The sequence below is a fragment of the Podarcis raffonei genome, chromosome 1, assembly GCF_027172205.1.
Source record: "Podarcis raffonei isolate rPodRaf1 chromosome 1, rPodRaf1.pri, whole genome shotgun sequence".
NCBI classification, from domain to species: Eukaryota; Metazoa; Chordata; class Lepidosauria; order Squamata; family Lacertidae; genus Podarcis; species Podarcis raffonei.
The window spans coordinates 67,750,764-67,775,920 of record NC_070602.1 but is presented as its reverse complement, the minus strand read 5'-3'; the positions used below and the strand labels follow the sequence as shown (position 1 = coordinate 67,775,920).

At 40.4% G+C, this 25,157-nt stretch overlaps 1 protein-coding gene across 3 annotated transcripts in view; it reads right to left on the bottom strand.

Annotated features, from left to right (window-relative positions):
- GALNT18 (polypeptide N-acetylgalactosaminyltransferase 18) overlaps positions 1-25,157 on the bottom strand; it is a 327,555-nt gene that overhangs the window by 75,583 nt on the left and 226,815 nt on the right. The gene's annotated exons all lie outside the window — the stretch shown is intronic.

Sequence of the window (25,157 nt, the reverse complement as noted above, 5' to 3'; positions counted from 1 at the left end):
TGGCAAACATTTTCTTCTGCTGCACAACAGGCTCCCTTTGGGCAAGTCTTCACGAGTTATGAAAGGCATGGAAAGATTTTGCACAGTGGTACCCCTGATACCTATTCGCGCATATCCCTCACCCAATACCTAGCATTCAGGTGATAATAATTTAGTTGATGACCCCAACTGACTGCAGCTTCAGCACCATTTCCCCATTCGTTTAAAGCCCTCTTGAAAAATTACCATGAAGTATTAAGAAAGCATATGAGAGGAGAGCAGTTGTGGGTGCGGGTGGGCGCGCGCACGAGAGTGCACTAGTGGGGTGAGTGTAGGCTAGCTATCTGAAGCAGGAAGTGTCCTGTGTTTGTGAAGACTTCCTGTGGATTTGCGAACCCTCACTGTCCACCTGTTATTTCAAATGCAATGTATTTTCTCTTTCACAAAATTGTGGTGTGTGTTTGTGTTTTTAAGCATCTTTGTATCAAAATATCCACAGAAAACTCCACCTTCCATTCATTGTGTCTGTCTTTGTTCACCACTATGGAAGCTCAGGACCCTCCATTTAGTGTAATGTTTAAGCATTTAGCTATGTATGTAGCATTTCTATGCCAAGTCAAATGCATAATGGGAAAGCATTACTGGAAAACATAGCCCACTACCTCAAGGACTTAAAGATCAATACCTCCAACAGAATCGTTATTTGTTCAGCCTCCATTCAAGGACAGTTTTGTTTATATTTTATCACTTGTACCGTAAATGCTTCTCCACTATCAATTTGTCTTAAATATTTAAACCAAACCTTCCCTATATTCAGGTGACATGAGAATACCGTAAATCTGGGTTCTGGGCACAGCTGGTTTCATTTCACACACGCACCTTATTCTCTATGTAAGTGACTCTTGCCAAGGCCCAAAGACCCACACTTACATTTGTCTAAAGTTAAATTTTGTACCATGCAGTATTTTAAGAGGCAATTAACCGTTTTAAGAACATTCTTGTTCAATGTTTATGTCTGTTGAACACACCATAATAAACAGGTTTGTGTCTCTGGCACTCATACATAGTACATGCAGGCCAATTCAATTTATAATAACAGGCACTTGTGTGTGTATATAGACAAATATGCTCCTGTGGCATAATCACACATGGACAAAGGCAGACTCACCCATCTTAAATCCACCCTTGGTCTTTGGCCTTGTGTGGCTCTGGTAGACACAACAACAGAATTTAAGCATAGGTGAAGTGCTGGGAGATTGGATCTGGTGCAGGTATTGCTCTTGTGTTAATAAAGTGATCATAGCACAAATGACCTAGGACCTTTCACAGAGTGGTAAAGAAAAGTTGGAATGGGATATCTCTTCACACACCATTGAGAGGCTCATTGCTCATTTGGTGATGCGGCGCTCTAGCAGCTTTTGCCTGAGAACTGGTCTTATTCATCAGGTGCTTAAAGAGCAAGCCATTGACTTTTGTCCTTAGGCCTTATCTTGTCAAGATTGTTAAAGTACAAATCTGACATAAATGGGAGCTTTTCACCCAGGATCATGGCTGGATTTGGTAGATGCTCAAAGTCACCTCTGCGTTGTGCGTACTTTTATCAATTCCTCCCCCCGCTACCCAAATTGAATGCCTTTCTTGACAGAAACATATCATCCTGACCTTTCTGATGCACGTACCATCCCGCCAGGGCCTTAAAGCAACAAAGCTTTCTTGTAGAATACAAAGAATTTCAAGTATGAAATTTGTCATACTTCTCATATAGATCAGCTCTGCTGAAACATAAAATGGCTTTGAATCTAATTGCCTTTGACAGTTTCAGAGTACAGTAACAAAGTGTGCTAGAGGACAGGGATTCATCCCTAGCAAATCGTTTTTACAATTGCCAATACCTCGGGAAGATGCCTGATAGCAAGCCAGACCATGGGCTTACCAGACTTCGAAATGTCTGGTAGTGACTGGTCCACTACTGACTGGTAGTGGCTCTCTCAGATTCCAAGCACAAGTCTCCCCCAGGGCTGAGCCTTCTGCATGAAAAGCATAGACTCCACCACTGACCTATGGTTTGTGCATCATAGTTCTACTTATTGCTTTTTTTCTTTAAAAAATGTTTAGGGGTACTCTCATTTTGACTCAAGAAAATCACCATTTTATAGTTCATATCGGGGAAAATAAATCAGTGGTACCTCGGGTTACATACGCTCAGGTTACATACGCTTCAGGTTACATACTCCGCTAACCCAGAAATAGTGTTTCAGGTTAAGAACTTTGCTTCAGGATAAGAACAGAAATCAGGCTCCAGCGGCGCGGTAGCAGCAGGAGGCCCCATTAGCTAAAGTGGTGCTTCAGGTTAAGAACAGTTTCAGGTTAAGAATGGATCTCTGGAATGAATTAAGTACTTAACCCGAGGTACCACTGTACAGTAAATGGACAAAGATTCACAAAATGTTTAGGGGTATGCATACACCTGCGTCCCCCTGGAAAAAAGCATTGGTTCTACTCCTCTTTCCACCTCCGTAAAAAATTCAATACGGTTTACAAGATTTTTTGGGGGGGGGGATTCAAAACCCACTTCTTCATTGTTAGTTGGAGAAGGAAGTAGTTGCCTATATTCCACCTGCAACTCATGGAGTTATTTGTTTTATAGTTATTTTATATTATATTTGATAGTTATGTTGCTTCCCACCTCCAGGTACTTTAAAAGCCAAGCGCCTGGAAAGGGCACAAGCCTTTGGCTTTGTTTACAGGGTAAGAACCCCAAGTGTGTTCTTGGCCTGTGGCCATTACCTTAGGCCTCTGTGAGGGGAGGAAGAGTATATCACATTGAGTGAGGGAAGAAGTTCACTTGGTTTTCCACATGCAAAAGAGATGTAACCTGGAAAATGATTGCAGCTTATGCTGAGCTATGTAATTACCCACCCACCCAAATGATTTTTATGTCTCCATGATACTTCATGCATTTCCCAAGCTAGCCCACAAGCCAGAGGCCAGGAAGTCTTCTAAGCCTTGGAAGCAAGGACAGCTGTTCCAACCCCAGCAATGATCTCAAGCTTGGGCAGAGTCAGTTCATCTCTCTCTGCAAGACCTCCTCACAGGCCATGCAGTTGGTAAAAGTGAGGAAGGTTTACAAAAAGTATATAAAAATTCCCTACCTATATTTTAGCTGTCTGGTTACCTCAGACTTGGTCAGACAAGTTCAAGGATTGGACGACTATTGCCAAAAAAAAAAAAAAAAAGGATTACACAGCTGCTTTGCTCCAAAACTTGGGAGCTTCCCTAAGCTGTGTGGCCTGTAGGATAGATTGACGACCACACCGCTCAAATTCATAACAATTTAGCTCAACTCTAATTACATCAGCTTGCATCATTTCCAGTTGGCATCATGACCTAATTGCTTTGGGTCTTGAACAGACGCATGGTAAATGAATAAATGAATTAATCTACTATATATTTTGGAGGGTTATTTCTCTGGCAACTATACATTTGGACACATCTGAAGATATCATAACTACATTTGCCTGAGATCAAGGAGCATGTTTTCATCTACGTTTCAAGAAAATTAGATGGCAGCTGGAGCCTTTCAAAACTGCAAAGATTTTAACCAAATTTTGTACGGTGGTTCTTGAGATTGATGCACAGGTCTGGATCTAATTTGATGCCATTTTGAAACAAGATGGCAGACTGAACTTTTCAAAATTGCACTGATTTTAACCAATTTCAAAACTGCATTCATTTTTTTAGTTTCTTAGAATTCCCAAGCAATCCTGGATACAAGGTTGCTAGTATGGTCTACTTGAAAAACACAGACAAGGAGTAATAGGAGAACAAAGTTGAGTGTTGCATCTTCATTCAGAAAGATGGCTCTCAAAGGAGAATAGCTGAAAATATAACCTTGTCCAATGATTAGCTGTTGCCTTTCATTCATGACTGTCTTTCACTTGGTAAAATATAGCACTCACTCGCTCATTCTCAATTTCTCATTAACTTATGGTTGGATATACACAACCTAATTCATTCTGTCCTGCATTCTCAACCAAATGCAATATTAGTTCTAATATTGGCACTGTTGCTATTTAATCAGTGAGCTAGACTTCTGCAGAACATAGCAGAAATACAATCTAATCAAATTCCTTGATGTCCAATACATTCTGCTGCCGTTATTCACAATGTGAGAACAATTTTATTTTTACATGTGATGTCTCACATTCCTTTTTCAAGGCAAGATGACTCAAACTGCAAAAGGATCACCTTCTCCATTCAACGAACAAAGGACCCTGGTGCTTGCTGCAAATGAGACTTTCCACAACATCACATATCATATCACTTACTGCATGAGTTGTAATATGAATTTGTAGCAGCAGCTTCTTACACTTTGGAGGGTCTTAGGCTTGAGGTTCTTAGGATTGAATTATGATCACAAAATGCATATAAAGAGCTTCTGCCTGTTATTTTTGCAATCCGATACTTGGTCAGGTGAGCTCGAGGGTTGCACAGCTATTGTCAAAAAAGGACTGCAGAAAGGGGCTTCTGTTCTATACTTCTAGGTGTTAAAGAAATCTTAGGAAGATAGGTAATACTCAAAGATGGAATCTTACAAGGAATGTGTGCCTTGTTTGACCTCATCTGGAAGCTCAAGGAGGGTGTGTGTGTGTGTGTGTGTGTGTGTGTGTAGAAAGCAACAATTCTCTCCAATTGCTGACACTGAAGCTACATCCAGCATGACAGAGCCAACCACTATTTTGAAAGAAACATGCTGTGATTCTCTGTGTTGTCAATCTCTTTTTTTTAAAGAAATGTTATTGCTCTTAAGATGGAGTACAATAAAGGCTTGCCGTGACGTTCACCATAAATTAATTGATGGTGGTCACTGGTAAACTGGCAACTGTATTTGTGGATCCCTCATACCTAGAATTAACATTACCAATATGATACACAAAATAAAATTTAGGTTAGATCTCAGTAAAGAAAAAAACAAATTCTCTTTACTTTCCTGCAACAACTAGTAATCTCATTTTAGCATAACCTTGCATTTAAAACAATAATCTCATTTTAGCATAGCCTTGCATTTAAAACAATAGCCTGGAAGCCATAGACAAGAATGAATTCAAAGCAGAGTAATAGATGTAATAGCAGAGGAGGTATGTAGCACTCTATCCCTCCTCTGCTTCCAGCAAAGAAACAAATTGCTAAAGAAGAAAAATGCCCTCTTCTGTGTCCAGAATGGAAGTGCAGCAAGGAATGAGGAGCAAGACAGATGGAAAGCAAAGTTCCTCTTTTGCCAGTCCCTAGCAGGATCTGCAGTGGTGTTGGGTATGGCACACTAGTACAGTGGTACCTTGGGTTCAGAACTTAATTCATTCTGGAGGTCCATTCTTAACCTGAAACTGTTCTTAACCTGAGGTACCACTTTAGCTAATGGGGCCTCCCGCTGCCGCCACCGCACGATTTCTGTTCTCATCCTGAAGCAAAGTTCTTAACCCGAGGTACTATTTCTGGGTTAGCGGAGTCTGTAACCTGAAGCGTATGTAACCCAAGGTACCACTGTATCTCTTGTGGGCTGATCTACAAGGTTGTCTTTTTGTGTAAAGTTGCAAAGGAGGAGCTGGGAAGAAGGCAATATAGTCCATTATTCATTCATAATAATAGATTCACATACAAAATAAGTATTTTGACAAGGTTGTACTTAAAAACCTTTTAAAAAACCTCAAAATACATATCAAAGCTGAAAAAAACTCTTCTTTTTCTAAGCGATGGAGCCAACAGTGCCACCTCATCTTCTGGCCTCTGCTCTGTCTTCACTGTCAGAGCTGCTTTCCCTCCCTTTTACCAGTTGTTCTTGTGTCCTGCCTTGTCCCATCTTCTTGCTTCTGTGATGTAGGCTGCTGCATCCCTAGTAATGGACCATGATCTGCAAAGTGTGCTTTTTCACTCATCTATTGCTTCAGGAGATCCCATACGCAAGTCTTCTGGGGTCTTGCTCAGTTCTCCCTCCCCCTCCCTTCCAGCAGATCAGAGAGGCTTTCCAGAACCTAGTTAACTTTCCCATTTCACAAGAAATCTGGTTTGGGAAAATAAATGTCATCAAAATCCAGATCTCTCAGCCTGGATCCGCACACAGTTTTCTGCGGAACGCCTACCATCTGTTTTTCATATCCCCAAATGTGATGCAGATTATTAAAGATGCTTATAATACTTCTTCGCTTGCAAACCAAACCAGGGACAAAAATGTGATAGCAAAAGCAGCAAACACTGCAGACACATTATCATTTGCTACTTATAATCTTGTCACACACACCCTTTCCCCCCTCTTTTTGAAGTGAATGGTCAAATAGGAAGGACTGATAGAATTATATGCTTTCAAGTGCACTGGTGTCTGTGAATCTCATCAGCTGCACAGGGCAGTGAAGTCAGCACAATAGACAGCTGTGACTCTTGGATTTTCTGTTATATAAAACCAGGTAAGCCATCAGAGGCAGGTCAGAGTTTGCTGGAACAGGCACAGCTGAGAAGAAGAGTGAGAATTTGTTGTTATTTTTAAATAAGTTTACTGAGTACATAGAATAGCCCTGGGCAGGCATTCAGTACCATCTTTCTGTGGGCTTGGATGGACAATTGTGATTCTACCAGCCGTGCCCACTCTTTGCACATGCCCAGGTGTCAGCAGATGCAGTAGAATGTATACAGTACTATGTGTGCATGTAATGTCTGTACACTGCAGATCATGGGAATTGAATGTGCCTACACCGGCCTGTTAAAACACACCTCTTTACATGGCTTTTGTCACTTGAGATGCATATATTTCAGGACCCACCTTATTTTTGCGGTTAACAGTTGCTTTAAACTGTTCTTGATATGTGTTTTAATTGTTAGTACCCACCCTGAGACATTACGGTCAAGGGTGGGTAATTAATTATTATTAATAAAACATTCTATGATACACATGACATCTTTCAGGTCTTGACAAGGGTAATGGCCACCAAATTGGATGGCTTTAAAATAGAATTAGGCAAATTCATGGAGGTTAAGGCTGTCAGTGTCTATTACCTACAAGGACTATGTTCTCCCTCTGCTGTCAGAGACACCATGCCTCTGAATACTAGTTGTTGGGTTTCTCAGAGTTCTGTTTCACTCAAATTATGTTTGCAGAGCTCTCATGCTCATTTGGTTGGCTACTGTGAAAACAGGATAGGCCTTTGGTCTGATACAGAAAGAGGACATAGGTCTGATCCCAGAATGGGTGGACACCAATGCAAGAGCCAGAGGCAGATGATGTGGCTGAAGATGGGTGATGTCCAGGTTCTAGAATAGGCATGCAGACAATGAGGTGACACAAGAGGATTCTCTTCAACTTCTCAGAGGCAAATTGCTCAGAATGAAAAACCTGGATCAACTGTTTTATTTCTATTGGTTCCTGAAGCCACCTGGTTCGGCTGGGCTGAAGAGCAGCAGTGCCTGCTCTGGCCAGCAGTGGTGCTGCAGGAGGACTGATAGCCCCCTCCACATGAGAACTACTCCAGTGGTACAAGGAATAAGGTGCCTGGGCTCTACTGGTTCATGACCCCCAGCACTGTACGATTCTGGTACAGAGGCGGGATGGATCATGAATTTCTCACCATAAATAGACAATAACACCACCAAATCTCTGCATGAGGCTTTGCTGTCATTCTAGCTCCATAAAAGGGAAAGCAGCACCTGCTGAATTTCTCCCTTGTCATGCAGTTATTAAAAGCACCCAAAAAGAACTAACAACTCCGTTGCCATCAGGTAGGTTCAAAATAACTACCATATGCTGGCTATAACAACCCAGACAGACAAATGAGTAACAAGGTCCTCAGTGTAATGAGACAGGTAAAGGGAGACACCAAATCAGAATGAATGAAGTTTGCACTAAATTAGGCTATGTTTAAACTGTCTGAATTCAGAAGCTGCTGTGGCCAACAAGAAGAGTACATATGCACATTTGCAGTACATAAATTAATGGGCCTCTCCTGATTGAACTTAAATCTGGCAAATGGAAACGGCAAGCTTCTGTTTTTCTCTTTGATAGGAAATCTTAACGCTGGTTTAGAATTCTGTTTGGCTTCTTAGGAACAGAGAATAAAGGAGGGAAGAAGAAAAATAAAATGCATTGAACTTTAACTAGTAAAATAATTATGACCGAAAACTCATTGTTTAAAACACATGTTTCCTTTATGAGATTGTCATGCGATTATTTTATTTTATTCATTTTGCTTTCTATGTGAAATCTCCTTTAGGCTTATTTCTTTTTTTCTTTTTGAAGGCAGACCAGTTTCTTAAGAAGTACAAACTAACTCTAGTGCAAGTTAGAGAAAAGTGAATTCCTGCAATAATGTCTATAAAATGATGTTTATTTCTAGCCAGTTGGAGTGTTTCTCCACAGCAACAGCACAGATAATCCCTGTTGAGAATGAGAAAGGAAACACACCACCCAGGAGAGGCCTTCCTGCCACTTCCTGCTCCCACGCCATACCAAGCCATGCCGCTGCGCTGTGACCCACCACAACTTCCTCCACCACCAGACTGCTCCCCCTCTTGCTGAACACAGTGAGAGTCTAGGCGTTCCACAAGGCATTGTTGCTTGTCTTCTCCACCCCAGGATGGGAAAGATAAGTGGCAACACTGTGAGCTGGAAGCAGTACGGTGAGCAGGACTCTGCTTCTTGCACCTCCACCACCTAAAGTAGGTGCTTCACCTCGTCTCAACAGTAGACTGCCTCTGACACCACCACACCAGAAACTGTTTAAATGCAGCAGAGAGAGAGAAACACCTATTGAGAAGCTATTCAAGTCAATTTTTCATTTGTAACCGAAGGATTCAACAAACTGGCTGCCATACTTGGAAGCTTGAAAAGGTTCAAATCAAATCTTCTGGACACTAAACTCATGAATGTAACACAGAAGAAGAGTTACACATTCTTTAAAAGAAAGTCAGCAATTTAAATACTGTGTTCTCCAAACAGGGTAGTTTTAACATTTTAGTGTGATTTGGGAAAACTATAGGACCCGGGGAAGCCAAATGGATTAGTTGCATCCCATTGAGTTGGTAGACATACTAGAAAAGTAGAATTCCCCAGTGGAAAGAACTTATCTTTGCTTGCCGTGCAAGGGCCTTCTCTATGGCGGAACTGTGTCTGAGGATCTCCTTTCCCTCAGAGGTGCCTCTGGTGCCATCACTGTATATGTTTCAGTGTAATGTGAAGAAGTATCTCTTTGGCCAGGCTTTGTGGGGATCTGAGCTTAGATAAGCCACATGTGAATATCTTCTTACTATACTGCTTAGACAAATGCTAGAATTTTTAATTGTGATACGTGATTTTGATTTTTGTTGTTTCAACAATAATTTGACCTGAGATCATACAGGATGCAGGGTAGGATAGAAACTGAATGAATGAATGAATGAATGAATGAATTTATAAATATACGAGCAGGCTATATTCTGTGAAATTAGATGCTTGCTTATTAAGGCATATGGTAATTCTCTACTGAACTCTTTTGTATGTTGTTTGAGAGCCCTTTGGGGCTGTAAAGTATGATTTAAGTATAACAAACAAACAAACAAACAAACAAACAAACAAACAAAAACTGCATGCTTAGCTGAATGCAGAAGCATTTTGTACGCAACATCTATTCAAATCAAAAGCTTGGGGAATTAGCAGTACCTATTTATGAACACTGAACCTGCTCTTCTACCTAGCTTGGTGCCCTTCTTTAGTTTGTCTCTTTTTTGTTGTAAACTAAAAACAAAACTAAGAAAATATGCCAAACCAAAATGCCAAAGCCCTTTCTCACAAATTTGCTACCTCTGTCCTTTGTGATGTATGACATATTTATGGAAGGTCCTTGTCATGTCATAGAGATGATGCATGGATTTAAAAACCAGAAGAAAGATTCTGTGAAATGACGATAAGCAATCCAGGTATGTGGTGATATGTTTCTGACTGAATACAGTATTGTTTTTCTGAACCTAAAGTTATGAAACCCAAATTTGTATGTCATATTTGTCACACAATCAATAAGTGTGCAATATAATTAGATTCTGCATTGTGCCATACAACTTTATTGTTTGAAGAAAAAAAAGTAACCTTAAGATGGAATAAAGTTATATGAAGACACTCTGACTTATCCTGAATTGTATGGAAATCACATAGCTATTGTATTCCTAAAAAGGTTCATCAGAGCTCACGTATCATATTGTTAGTCACAAGTCAAATCAATAGTTAATGTATGACAACTTTATGAACTTGGGAGGACGGTTTTCCATTAAGTGGAATCAGATGAGTGGATCAGATTTGAGTAATCATGACAGAAAGTGACCCTGATGATGCTGTAACAGTGTCTACAAGGCCGACAGTAGTACAATACAACACTCCATCATCTACCTCTTTGATCTTCACTTTTGACATAACTGAGAACGGGATTGATTTATGGGCCAAGAGGGCATTTTTATGCCATTTAGAATTAGGGTTCAAAACTGTCCTCACATTGTATCTGTCATTTCGCATCATGTTTTATATTGTAGGGTGCATATTTGATATGGAAGGTTTCATTTTCAAATTTCTGATACAAGTATCTGTATCTCAGAGTCTGCCCTATACATGCTGTCATTATTCAGCTTGATATGTTCTCATTTAAAATACATAAGCAGTTCCAGAATGTTACCACAACTATATATAGCATCTTGGAACCAGTACTTTGATGAATGGTGATTGCCACTGTAGAAGAAAGAAGGGTTTTTTGTTTGTTGATGACATCTGCATTCCAAAGGCCTTTTATCAGCCACACCCAAGAGCTGAAAAAGTCTGAGGTGTCTACTATGCTTGACTAATTTGTGGCTACTCACTTAATCGATTGCTGTGAATTATCCTGGCCACAGGAAAACCATTCCACCGCTCATACCACCACCCTGAGTTCACCACATATCCAAACCCCACTTCTTCCAGTTTCAGTCCTGGTTCACACTCACATATTCATCATTTGATTAAGTGTACAGCAATCACATGGCGCTGAATGTGTGAACAGAGGACAAAAAATATTTGCAACTGAACATCAGATGGCTCAGGTCATGATGTGATAAGCATAGAGGGATGAAGTACATCTAATCAGCTGTACAGTATCTTTGCAGATCACAAAAATAACAAGTTATCTCCTCTGTACTATATTTCTATTTAATTTGGAGTAATTGCTTCTAAATTTGCATCTATAACTATAAATCGGTATGTGGAAACGTTAATGGAAATCTACCCTATTTTTGGTGATGTTTAAATGCCACACCCTTAACAGAAAGTGTAGCAGAAGAAACATGCTTAATTTAGAATGTCATGATTTATCCTGACGTCTTTATACATTTTGCAAGATGCATTCCAAAGATGGCACTGTGTATTGGACACTGTTTATACATTCAATTAAACAAAGTTTCTGTTCATCACTGTCACTTGTGCATCTCGCATTGTTCCACATTCAGAGCATGAATTACGATCTTCATGCTAGAGTTTAGAGCTTGTGAAATATACCTGGATATCAGCCCATTAACTACCATTAGAGTCAATGGAACTAAATTGGTTTAGGTCCAAGCAATCCAGTTTAATTGATTTATGTGTTATGATGTAAGGGCCTCATTCAGAAAACATCTCTTCAGACGTTACACATCAGCTTTATAAAGACATAAATTGCCTTGTTTCTGTTTAAATAGCCTTTTAATACCAGATGTTAATGTTTCATAGTCGCTGTTTAGTTTCAGCTTTATTAATGGGAAGTATTGTTTAGTTTTAGCTTTATTAATGGGAAGTATCAGAGGATACAGCAATAATTATCATAATGGCTACAAGTGAAAACATATTTTAATACAGTTGGCTTGCTTTTTAATATATTTCATTATGTTGTGCAAAGCAGGGTGATTACTAGAGCTTAGATGCAGAAAGGAACCAGGAATTGAAAAATGTTTGGTAGTAATCAGAAACCCAAATCCATCTCTGTTTTTTTTTCCATTATGATAAAAGCAGCACAATTGCTTATTAGCATCCCACAGCACACTGGGAAACATTTCTTCCTGCTTAAATTCTGTTTCATTCGGGATGCAATTTATTTTTAAACTAAATATGCTAATCTGCTCATTAGTGTTACTCTTGGCATAGTGTGTGCCTGCTGACAACCTACATGATGAGTGAGAGCCCAGCTGGTAATTTTCTTTTAAGGGTGTGTTCATCCTGGCAGCTTACTATAGATATATAAAACATACAAACCAACGTAGCAACGAGCCTCTTACAGGTGGGGCAACATTTACAACAGATTTAGCCAAGCTATAATTCCCTGGGGTATTTCCAAACATTATTCAGGACCACTATGTAACAATTCCAGGATAAAAGCTTCCTATTTCTAAGCAAGAGTGTCTATCTTTTTTCTACGGCATCTTGATCAAGAGTATGCTCACCACTGAATAGCTTTCAGAATCTGAGAACCAGTCTAAGGCCCATTTCTCACATTGCCTTGGGAGTGGAAGCTGCTGATCTGCTACTCTCTTCCGTACCACTGGTTATGGGAGAGGCCCCAGGCCACACTGTTACTCCCCACACCACCAGCAAGCCTCTGGAAACTGGATTAAAGGTGGTGTGTGAAGGTGCTGCAGTGTAAAAAAACACCTCCCCCTGTTGATCTCAGGAAACAAAGTGATATTGGGCAGAATCAGGCTGTAGAACCTTGAACTGGTTCTTTTCAAACTTTGAATGAAGAGAGTTTCTGAGATTTGTACATAGTCCCCCCTTTCTTTAAAAAAAACAACAACTCTATTTTGTGCATCTGATGAAACAGACTCTAGTCACAAAGGCTTATGTCACAATAAATTTATCAATTCTTTAACATGCCACAGGACTGTGTGTGTGTGTTTTCCAGCAACAAAGGTGGCTACCCCAATGGAACCCTTTCTTTTACATATAGGGTTAATCTTTTCATTCACAAATATGGCCTATTGCCAATCGTAGTCTCAAGAAAGACATTCCACAATTCACCCCTGTCAGTCTCTCTTGGCACTCTTTGAAATCATTTATTTATGGTCCAAGAAGCTATATGGCAAAATTAAAATCAAGTTATACATATAAATGAAACATCTTTAATGTGCATGTGTCAAAAGGACTACCAAAAAGTTTCCTTCATACTGCAGCCTGTCTGCCCCTTCCCAAAAGAGAGTCCTGCCAGTTGGGGCAATTCAGAGAGCTCCAGCACACACGTGGAAGCACTTGGCACATGCACAAGAGTCTTTGGGTTTTACCAGCAGAGCACTGAGATGGCCATCCCTGACACACTTTCCTAAGACTAAGCCCTTCTTGAACATGGTGGGGCTTGCTACTTCATAGCATGCATAGGATTGCACTATGAATCTTCAAGATCTATTTTATTGTAAAGCTGAGCCTTAATTAAATTGCTCCCCTTTCACCATGAGCCTGTTTCCATGAGCATTCAAAAGACCATTTTAAAATGAAATTAATGTCACCCTTACACAAAAAAATGAGACTTAAAATTAGTGTATTTCACACTGCAACTCCATGCGTATCTTCTCAGAAGGAACCTCCACCGAGTTCAACGGCACTTAAGTATGGAGAGCTTCAGCATCAGATAGTTAAAGGTAAAGGTACCACTTGCCCGTACGGGCCAGTCTTGACAGACTCTAGGGTTGTGCGCCCATCTCACTCAAGAGGCCGGGGGCCAGCGCTGTTCGCAGACACTTCCAGGTCACGTGGCCAGCGTGACATCGCTGCTCTGGCGAGCCAGAGCCGCACACGGAAACGCCGTTTTACCTTCCCGCTTGTAAGCGGTCCCTATTTATCTACTTGCACCCGGGGGTGCTTTCGAACTGCTAGGTTGGCAGGCGCTGGGACCAAACAACGGGAGCGCACCCCGCCGCGGGGATTCGAACCGCCAACCTTTCGATCGGCAAGCCCTAGGCGCTGAGGCCTTTACCCACAGCGCCACCCAGACCCCTATCAGGTAGTTGGGACACTTTAAATTCTTTAAATGAGACTTTGTATTTACTGTGAGGCACTAAACCTTTTGTCAAGGAGCTTTTACACATTTCATATTTATAACATTTAGATTCCACCTTTTCTAAAAGTGCAAAGCAGCTAGCAACAAAATTTGATAAAAACACAAGTATCTATTAACAATAATAATAATAAAGCTGTTTTATAAGAACAGGACTGGATTTGTAGCACTGTAAAATACCATATAAAACCCATCTCTTGTAAAGATTGAAGTGCCTAACCAGATAACTTTCCAGCCAGTTCCTCTAATAACAATTATATCCCTTTTATTGGGACAAAAGATTTGACAAAATCAGAAGGTTTTGAATGTTTTGTTGAACAGATTTTTTAATTAACAGCAACTGCATCCTTGTTTTTATCATGAATGAACATAAGATGCTTTTCTTGAATGTAAACTCTCTTAGAATTCTCAGCAATATTCCTGTAGATCACTCAAATTCATGAGAGTACTTTATAACTTTAAGGAATTAACTTTCCAATGTGCACATATATCACTAATTTTCTTCACTGCCTCAAAAGCCATTTTATATAATTGCAGCCTGGATCATCATAATCGATTACCTTTACCTTGACATCCATCAAAAATTAGTAGTACTTTCTGCCACACAAAGGAAGAATAAATTTTGTCAAAATAATTTGAAAAACCTTGGGAATAGCTCACTGGCAGAACTCGCAAAAAGTAATTAATTAGCCGTAGTAATAAAGTTGTGCCAGGTTTAAGAAGTGCTTCTTGGTTAATGGACTTTAAACGAACCCTTCAATATCCACCCCTAATCTCAATAAAGCTTGTTAATATGGAAAGCAGAGTTTGGCAACCTACTTCCTACCCAAACATGAATAATGTTGGCGCGTGTTTTTAGTTTATTGTTGCTTTTATCTTTTAAATGTTTTAAATAAATGTGAGGTTTTCTAACAATCAAACGGTGTATACATTTTATGAAATAAATAGCACATAATTGAAATACAATACATCTCTCTACAGTGGGGAAGGCCAGGTGATCTGTATGCCTGCTCAGTCCGCTGTCCAGCTGCTAAATGATGAGAGGCAACTTCAAGGACCTGTCCCCTCTTCTGATGGCTCTTTAGCTTTAAACTAGACTTGGAACCAACAGCCTTTCAAATAGATGCTTCCTTCAAACACCAGACCGTCCTTTCTATGGTAGGAGACGTGGCTGTCCCCTTGATGGCAGATCTATGTTGAGGCAGGCTTGCAGTGACCTTACAATCTCCTGACCTTCATCTGATTCTGAAAGACTGATCCTGCTTCACCTGAGCCCACAGTTCTTACATTCAATCTTGCCACTGCTTAACCTACCATGTGCTAGCTAATAAACATCAATCAAGTTGAGTTTGTTCTGTTTCAGGAAGCTTTTAAATGCAGCAGACAGCTAATGAAAATGTGTCTTGTTCTCAGTGATAATAAATGAAACTGAAGGAGTCCATGGGGCTTGCTACTTTGAAAGCAGACAGGTCTGCAGTCCTTCAGCCATTGGCAACTGAGTAATCATTATCGCAATCAATTAAAACAACATGTGCATCAGGGTTTGCAGGTGAACTTCTGGGTTAAACATTGTAACTCTTTTCTTTTCGCAAATGTGCCAAAAATTAAATTCTCAGTGTGAGAATTTGTGTGTGTTGCAACATCCCTGTATTCTTTAATACAATCCAAAAAGTCTCACTGAGTTCAGTAATGGCTACTCCCAGGTAAGTTAACACAAAACTGAAGTCATGTGGCACGATCCTGTTCTATCTGAAAACTGTATACATGCAATAGATATTTTGCAACGAACACAGGTCTACCTCTCTGCTCAGACATTTCCCCATGTGCTTTGACCTTCTTTCTGAGTAAGGAACTGAAATTGCACACTTTCCACAACATCAGCAGCACTTTCTCCTCTCAGTTCCATTCTCATGAATAGCTGATGGGCAGGAGGGGACCCTAAAGCTCCAGATGCAAACCAGCTGTGAGATAAAGGGTAGATGGAATAGACTAGAATAAAGGTTCAGAGATGGCTTGGCACATTATTAGGAAACATGGTAGAAATTTGTGAGCCATTCCTCCGCACGTTACATAACACTGAAGTACAGAAACAGGATTATGAATAACTCATACATTTTCTGTCGAGACTTCCTGATAATGTGTGAAGTTGCCCTCTGTATCCCCTTCTCACAATTACACAAAGATGTACTCTTCTTAGTCCACCTTTTCCTCAGATATCTATAACTGGCCTAATTAATTTACATCCTCCTTACTTTGTATTTATTACAAAAGTTGTGACAAAAGCTGTGCTCCCCCACCCCACATTGCATCTGCCATGGTTTTGACTTGAGAGCTTCAACATTTGTTCCTTTCTTCTATACGTATTTTTCAACGGCGCCTTCTCTCCTTTCCTTATTGTGTTCTATATAAAATGTTCTCATCTGTAACTAATTTCTTTCTTTCTGATTGCCCACAAATGGATATGGCAGTCAGCAAAATTGAACCATTTCCATGTTTTGTATAAAGCACCAGAGTTTTTAATGGTGCTGATGGATGTCTGCTACTGAGAGCCAGCTATCTAGTTTGACAGGTCGTTGAAGCTTTCAGCCCCCTGCAGACTGCTGCTGTGATTATTTAGCAAGGCTCCTGGGAGGATGCTACATTTTTCAGTGGACCTTCATTTAAGATAGATATCTGAATTTGTAGTTGAGAAACTAGAATGTATCAGGTTTGTTGTCTGTCCACCCTCCACCCCACCCCCACCCCCGGTTTCTATCAATATGACAATAGCACTCCACTCACAAATAGCTGTTTGCTGTAAATGTTCTACAGCTATGTAACTGTGAAGCAGGAAACGTGAGAACAAACTTGAATTAATATATAGATCACTTCTGGGAAACAGAGGATGTTAAACCAGTAAGGATACTGGTGACACAGAATGATCTAAGAAACAACAACCCAGTGAGGTAAGGTAGGCTGAGAGATACTGACTGGCCCAGAGTTAGCCAGTGGACTTCATGGCTGAATGGGGATTGGAAGCATCGTCTCCCACGTCCTAGTCCAACACTCTTAATACAGTCATACGTCGGGTTACAGACGCATCTAGTTTCGCGATTTCGGGTTGCACACCGCACCAAACCCAGAAGTACTGGAATGGGTTGCTTCCAGGTTTCAGCGCTTACGCATGCGCAGAAGCGCTAAATCGCGCAATGTGCATGTGCAGAAGCGCCAAATCACGACCCGTGCATGCGCAGATGCACGGGTCACGGGTTGCAAACGTGTCCCCCGCACGGATCACGTTCGCAACCCGAGCACCCACTGTATGTATCAATCCCCTTTGTTATCTGGAATTTTCTGAACTGTTCAAGAACACAAAAATTAATAATCAGAGCAACAAGACATAAGGTTGCCAACTGACTCCAAATGAAATTTCTCTTCTCTCCCCCCCCCTCTCTGTGTGTGTTTTGGGGGGAGGGGAGCAGCTTGGGGGAAAAGGAATTTGGAATGGGGACAGGGCAGGAGGAGGGGACAATTAGTACAGTGGTACCTCGGGTTAAGTACTTAATTCGTTCCGGAGGTCCATACTTAACCTGAAACTGTTCTTAACCTGAAGACCACTTTAGCTAATGGGGCCTCCTGCAGCTGCTGCGCCTCCGGAGCACGATTTCTGTTCTCATCCTGAAGCAAAGTTCTTAACCTGAAGAACTATTTCTGGGTTAGCAGAGTCTATAACCTGAAGCGTATGTAACCTGAAGCGTATGTAACCCAAGGTATCACTGTACTTGGGCTCTTTGCTGCTTCCCTGCTCCAAGACGCCCTCCATGAGTTCCAAAAGTAGTTTATGAATTAGCAATGGTCTCACCCAAGCCAACTTCCCTGTAGCTCCTGTTGGGTAGCATCACATCGCAGCTGATCTCACAATGGCATATGGTGTTCCAGCTGATTAATTTCTGGCCACACAGCAAACAGAACATAACCATATTCCTAAAAACTGCCAAGAATGGGATGGGGTGAGGCTTGAAAATCCATCTGGTTGGAAGTCATAGACATCTCTTAATTTGATTAGGGGCAATGTAATAGAAGCTTAATTACAATAGTCCTCACTCATCAATCCACTGAATGCCCTGGCTAAATTGAGTTGCTCACAGTCTTTGAAGGAGAATCCCAAAGAAATGATGTGAGGGAATGACAGGTGAGCAATTAACATCTCACCGTGAAGCTAATTATGTTCTCTTCGTTTCAATGAATTATTTAAGACAATGGTGTTCGCTACCCTAGCCTGTGTGGCACTTGTGACCTACAAGTACTCTTTCTGTAATCCACAGGGCACAAAGGGAATATCACCAGTTTTAGCTTTAATTGGCATTTTTAGCACAACCTTTTCTACGGGTAGTTTTGCCCAGACATGGAGCAATGCCAATAAATAGACAGATAATGAGTTGAAAGAGAAGTTTAAAATAAGTGTCCTGTGGACCTTCCCAGCCCTATTCTTCTTTTCCCATGCAGGAATTGTCCCCTCTCCTCTTCTTTTGGAACTAACGTTTTCGAACTCCAAACTAACAATGTGTGTGCCAATGTTAATGCTTAAGCTTCAAATTGACTTCTCTATAATCAAGTTTTATGAATGCAAACTAGAGATGCATTTTGGGGTTTGGAGTGAAAGGTTTTACATACAAACTCTCACCTACTCTTTATCACATGTCCTCAGTTGTTTCTTTCCCTAATATGCAGCAAGGCTTCTTCTAAGGCAATCCATACTAATTAGGGTCCACAGGAGCAATGATGATATGTAGTCAGGTTAGTGGTGATAGTTAATCAATATGATTGATTAATGATATTTAATCAGATTCATGAAGATGCCACAAAGTCAAATCAGGAAGCACTATGTTCCCTCTGGATGGCTTTCCTGATGACAGTGGTCCGTTCTTAACCTCGTTCCTTAACCTGAACCGTGCTTTTGCTAATGGAGCCTCCCGCTGCCACTGCGCTGCTGGTGCATGATTTCCGTTCTTATCCTGGGGCAAAGTTATTAACCTGGAGCAACCACCTCCTGGTTAGCAGAGTTTGTAAGCCGAAGCGTCTGTAACCCGAAGTACCGCTGTGTGTGTCTGTGTGTGTATACACACACACACACATATACTAATATATTGATTACTATATTTGTGCCTGTAATTTGCAGAGACACTCACCTGAACCATTTCCATAGTAGAGGAGTGGGCTTCTCAAAAGGCTCTGCCCTAAAGCTAACAAATGTTAGCACTGTTTGGTGTAAATGTAAATTTATATCCTCCTTAATGCTGAAATGGGAAGACAAATTTGTGCATGAAATGGGAAATGGAAAAGGAAGGGGACATACAAATCTATGGCAAGCTCTTGATCACATAACTAGATAGCAGCAGTTTACAAGGAACTGAAGAGCAGTAATTAACCACTCCCTTAGACGCAACACTATTGTGTAGTCCCTATGCAAGGCTACATTAATAAAGACTAAAAAGGATAAATGATATTTTACAAGAGCTGGAGGAAAGGGTCAGAGAAGAAAAAATATCCCCAAAATGTAGCCTTATGTTTTGTTGCTGGAAGGAAACATTTTTAGGAATTCTCTATTCCAAAGAAAATTCTATCTGTGATGCTTTAAAAACATGGCTAGACCTTCTTTTGCTTTCAAGCCAGTTGTACAGTGGTAGGGGAAAGGGGTCAAGTGCAGTATTTTTCTCAGTTTTTATTTATTTAGCTATACACCTTAGGTTACATCACAGCTTTTGGTCTCACCTCTGCCCACTCCAGCACCTGATCAGGAAAAAATGATCTTTCAATCGACCAGAAATCACTGAGCTCAGGCCCAAGTCTTTATACCTCAAAGGCCTCCATCCCACTCCCTTGACTGAGAATGTTTTGCCTCATGGGATGTCATCTCTATTTTTTTTGTTTTTTAAAAAGAAATATGAAAGACTGGCAAGAGTCTATAGCCCTATCCTTACTGTGCATTCTCCAGTTGCTCACCCACTACCAATCTTTTTCAAAAGCACCAGTGACTAGAACATAGCCATGGAGTTGCAGTTTGACAAAGATAATGTACGTGACCTTCCAGCCAAGGCAGTCTCCCTTCCTTTCCCTCCCTTTCCAACCTTTTTGTATACCTTCAAACACAAGGGGAGAAACTTGACTTCACTCAGAAATTTAGCTTGGCCTCTTTTTTTCTTGAGTGACTTTCTCATCTGATACTGACCTGGCCTCCTGGAGACTAGGCATGTGAAGCTAATCCATTGAAGTTTTGCTTCATAGTGTTTTACATGCAGTAGCCATGTGGGCCTTTTTATCTTTCAGCTTTCTATTCTGCTCTTGCTCTAGGCTGTCTCTCTCAGGCCCTCAAGTTGCCTGCTGTGCCAGAGCTGGAGTCGCTTGCTTTGTAGTTTGGGTTCCCAACTTCTAAGGCCTTTAAACTTTCTTCCTTCAAATAGCCCCCCTCCTCTTTATACTCCAGTTAACGTAGCTGCACCACTCATTCAGCGAGCATTACCCACAGTTGCAGGTGCACAACTTTGAGCAATGTCATCACCGATAAAAAAACAGCAACAGTCTTGAGGGACTTAGAATAACAGGTGTTTATGTTTTCGTGTATGGGGTAATCTAGGCTACACTAAATCTTTACGGTGCTGTAAGTATGGGTGGTCATGTGTCCTATTCTTCAGAGGACAGTCCTCCATTTGAAGGGCTGTCAGAGGACAGTCCTCTAGTCAGAAGGTGTCCTCTATTGGAAGGGCTGTCTGGCTGAAGTTCAGCTTGAAGATGAAGACCCATACAAAGGGAGAGCAGAAGTATACTAGCATACAATATAAATAAAGGCAATCTTGATTCACCTCGTAAAATCTTCTGCAATATCTATTTGGACTGGGGGGAGCGTTCAACTCATCTCCTCCCATTTTAAAAACCTCCATGCAAGGAGATTCTGCAACAGCCCTAGACAACTTCTCCAATTGCCTCATTGTTTGATTTCTGTTTGCTTCCAGCTAGCCTAATAAAGGTATCCTTTCATATGCTCTATGATGCACTTCATGCTATTTAATCTGAATGAAATCAAATTGCAGCAAAATTTGTATGTCATTATCCCTTCTCCTTTTTCTTTACGGGTACCACAGTTAGTTCAGATGTAATATCCTGAGGGTTGGTTTTTTACAATAGGGAGAAGTTTTCTTTTTCATTTTTGCATGTTGCTTTTATTATTCTCTTTGTTTGACTAAATAAGGATGGCAGCAGACATGGATCTGACTAACTAATCAACGCCAATTACCACTCAGTCTCATAATCACTGCTATAACACAAGTAGACAATGAATTTCACATTTCAATGCATACACTTGTTGGATGTGAGCCAAATGCTTTTCAAAACAACAAAAGGTTGGGAATGATTCAATGACCATCCCATTGTTAGAATCCCACTGGCATCAGTGAGCCTCTAAAATTTTTTCTTGGAGTTCATATATTTTAACCATACTTCAGGTTTCACTAAGAAATCAAAGTTCACAGTATGATTTTCTTCAGAAGGCATATAAAATCTGTGCATTCAGAGAATATTGAAGTATTTGAAAAAATAATAATAAAATGTGTCTAGTAACTGAGTCCTGAACAATTATGTGAGTATAAACCAGATATAAATCAAATATAAAGAGACTAGGGCTGTTCTAGACATATCAAAGAAGCGTTTCAGTTAAACGCGTTGTAAATTTAAACAAGAAAAACTGGTAGAGAAAAATGGGACTCCACTGTGCCATCTGGTGGCACAATGTTATATCACACTTACAATGAATATACAGTGGTACCTCGGGTTACATATGCTTCAGGCTACATATGCTTCAGGTTACAGACTCCGCTAACCCAGAAATAGTACCTCGGGTTAATAACTTTGCTTCAGGATGAGAACAGAAATCATGCTCCGGTGGCATGGCGGCAGGAGGCCCCATTAGCTAAAGTGGTCTTCAGGTTAAGAACAGTTTCAGGTTAAGAACGGACCTCCGGAACGAATTAAGTACTTAACCCGAGGTACCACTGTAAATAGCTTTTTCTTTACCAATCTAGCTGAGTCCCAGCATTGTATTAGGAATGTTCTCTGAACAGGAGCTTTTTGGCTGTGAACAGGGACTAGTTTAAATGATACCTCATGGGCATAAAAAGAGAAAAAATAGTTCCCTCCCACAGAAGATCCAAACAACATTGAAAATGTTATTTTTACTTTGTTGCATAATTAACTAATATAGAATTACTTCTTGTGTGACTAGTAAGCTGTAGCTTTTGGCACAACTAAGAAAGAGCAACTTAAAGTTATTTCATAGTCATCCCCTCAAAAAAGTAGCATGTTTGGCATTAAAGCTATAGGCAGCCTTCTTTAGAAACTTACACCATTCTTTAAATATACTTCTCTGGAGGCCATTTGAGTCTATAAGGAATGTTTAATCACACAACTTAAATGGTTATATGCATCTCTCTTTAAGTCCCTCAGGCCTCATAGCAGTATTATGCCCTGATTTTAGGTTTATGTAATTTAGTGTTTAATGCACCTTAATACCAACCCAATGTAGTAAAATGTTAAGTCACGTACCATAACGTACTGCTTTCTGGATTCTGAACCCTTTTTCTAAAGGGAATTACAAATTTCATCCCTTTTTTATCTCTTTCTCTTTGGATGAAAGTTTCACTTCAGAAATTCTAACAGCTTTAGTTTATAACCTTAAACAAATTGCCACTGATGCAGACAATGGCTAAACCATTCACATTACAATTATGTTTATGCCAGAGTAAATGCTTATGCCAAGCATATACCTACCTAGGGGCTGCTCTTGTACATAATGCTACACACACATTTAAGTACCTTGCTGAATTTGATCTTTGGGGTTTCATACCATGTAAGGGTCTCTTTGGGGCATCATAGAAAAGCAGCCCAGAGCCTGAACGCACTCACTCACTCACTTACTGCCCTGTCTATCTGTCTTCCTACCTGCTTAGATTCTGCATCAGTGTGACCTGGCCTGATCTCCATAACTCTCCAGAGTTTCTTGAAGCAATCCCCAGTGAAGAACATCCTTCAGCGTGGGCAAGGAAAGCCACAATACTTGAAGTTGATTGGCTATGGGCATCAAATGTAGCCTCTATTTATGCAACGCCTTAGCCAATCAGGAAAGTTAATTGAATAGAGTAGTGTTGGTTGCTTACATTCACAGCCAATCAACTTCAAGCACTGTGGCAGTTGGCGACTCCCAGAGCCAGTTTCAAGCACTCCCGTGAGTTTCTTTTAGAATGCAGGGTATTGAAAACAGCAGCAATGAACTTGGTCCCATAGGGAGTTATCAGAACAAAGTCAGCAGCCAGAAGACAGTTCTAACAAGTTGGCTTGTACTGAAACCGATCATAGTTAGTATTAAACTACAACCCCTGGTTTGGAGAAAACCCAGTTCGGATGAAAGCCATGTGTTTGCATTACAAATGTTTTACGGTCCTGTGAACTACTATACTGAATGTCAAACCTTGCTGAAATCTCAGTGAATAATTCCTCTACCTGTTTCTCAACAGCATTTTAAATGTGATTGAGGTATTGTACAGCAATCTGCTGGTGATTAAACTCAGTTTGATACTTACTGATGAAATGGGAATATTATCCTAGAGTATTTTCCATTAGATAGAAAGCTTTCCACTGATTAGGCCATGCATCCAATTTATTGTAACTAACTCAAGACTCTCTCTCTCTCTCTCTCTCCCCCCCCCCCACTTGCTTTACAGCAATGAAATGAAGTTCACACTAATAAAGCATTTTTTAACTCAACTGCCCGGAGGTATTATTATTATGTTTATTATGTTTATTAATTACCTGCCCTTCATCCCAAGGTCCCAGGGTGGCTTACAGCATTAAACCGCAATTATTAAAACAATTTCTTATAAAAACAGCTGGGACCAGTACCGCATGGCAATGCAGGTGTGGTAGATAATCAAGCTGATGACCTACCAACAAGAGCCACATTACTCCCATTCTTCTGCTTTTAATGAATGGCTTTTGCCCTGGATCAAGTGGGTTGTTCAGGATGATACGTACAGGCATGCCTTGTAGTAGGATGTTTGATATGATGCCCCCCCGCCCCCGTTCCCTCAACACTTTCAGATACTATGCTTTGAAGGCAAAGCAATGAGTTGTTTTGCTTTTAAAATTTGAAGACCATATTTACTTCCATTTTCAATATACACTGTAAGCATCTTTCCACAGAAACTGATTGTTGTTGTTTAGTCATTTAGTCGTGTCTGACTCTTCGTGACCCCATGGACCAGAGCACGCCAGGCACTTCTGTCTTCCACTGCCTCCCGCAGTTTAGTCAGAAACTGATTACTGAGACATAAATAAAATAATCACTCCCTAACATGTGAACCTGACAAACCATGGGCCTTACTGTAAAAACATCTTTAAGCTTCCTCACATTCATGCTGTAATTCGATTATGTATATGGTATATTTTCAGCTTCATAAAATGCAGTGTTGTTTGCACATCATTTCCCCCTGCTTTTTTTATTTTTCCAATTATTTCAACTACATGCAAATCTGTAAGTATTGTTACTGCTCGGAAAGATTGCCTCAAATGTAAAGATGCTATCTTTCGAAGCATTAAACAATGATTAGGCAGGCGCTGGGCCAAAGAACTGTGCTGTTTAAGAGGAATGGAACCATGCAGCAGCTGGTACTAAGCAATCTTGAGAGAACTGATAACACTTTGTAATTCCATCAAGATGGTCTCAGCTGACAATGGAAAATAACAATGATTCATTTAATCTTGTTTAGCATGCACCAGATTTCCATAGATGAATATCCTTAAGTAATACCATAAGTAATTGGGAGAATATTGTGTATTGTAAACTAAGTTCTTCAGGATAAGGGAAAACTAGCTTGGAATCTACTCTGAGATCTAATACTTAATGTCCATATAGTCTAGATGAAAATGAATGAGAGTTACAAAGTCAAAGCTATGATCATCTGACCGAAATCTCTCACCAAAGGCCTTATGCATTGCTGAAGAAAACTTAAAACATTATAGGGTAAGAGGACAGACCCTCAAATAGATCAATGACTGATTAAAGAACACTAACAGAATGAAGCGGCAGATTATGCACTGGAA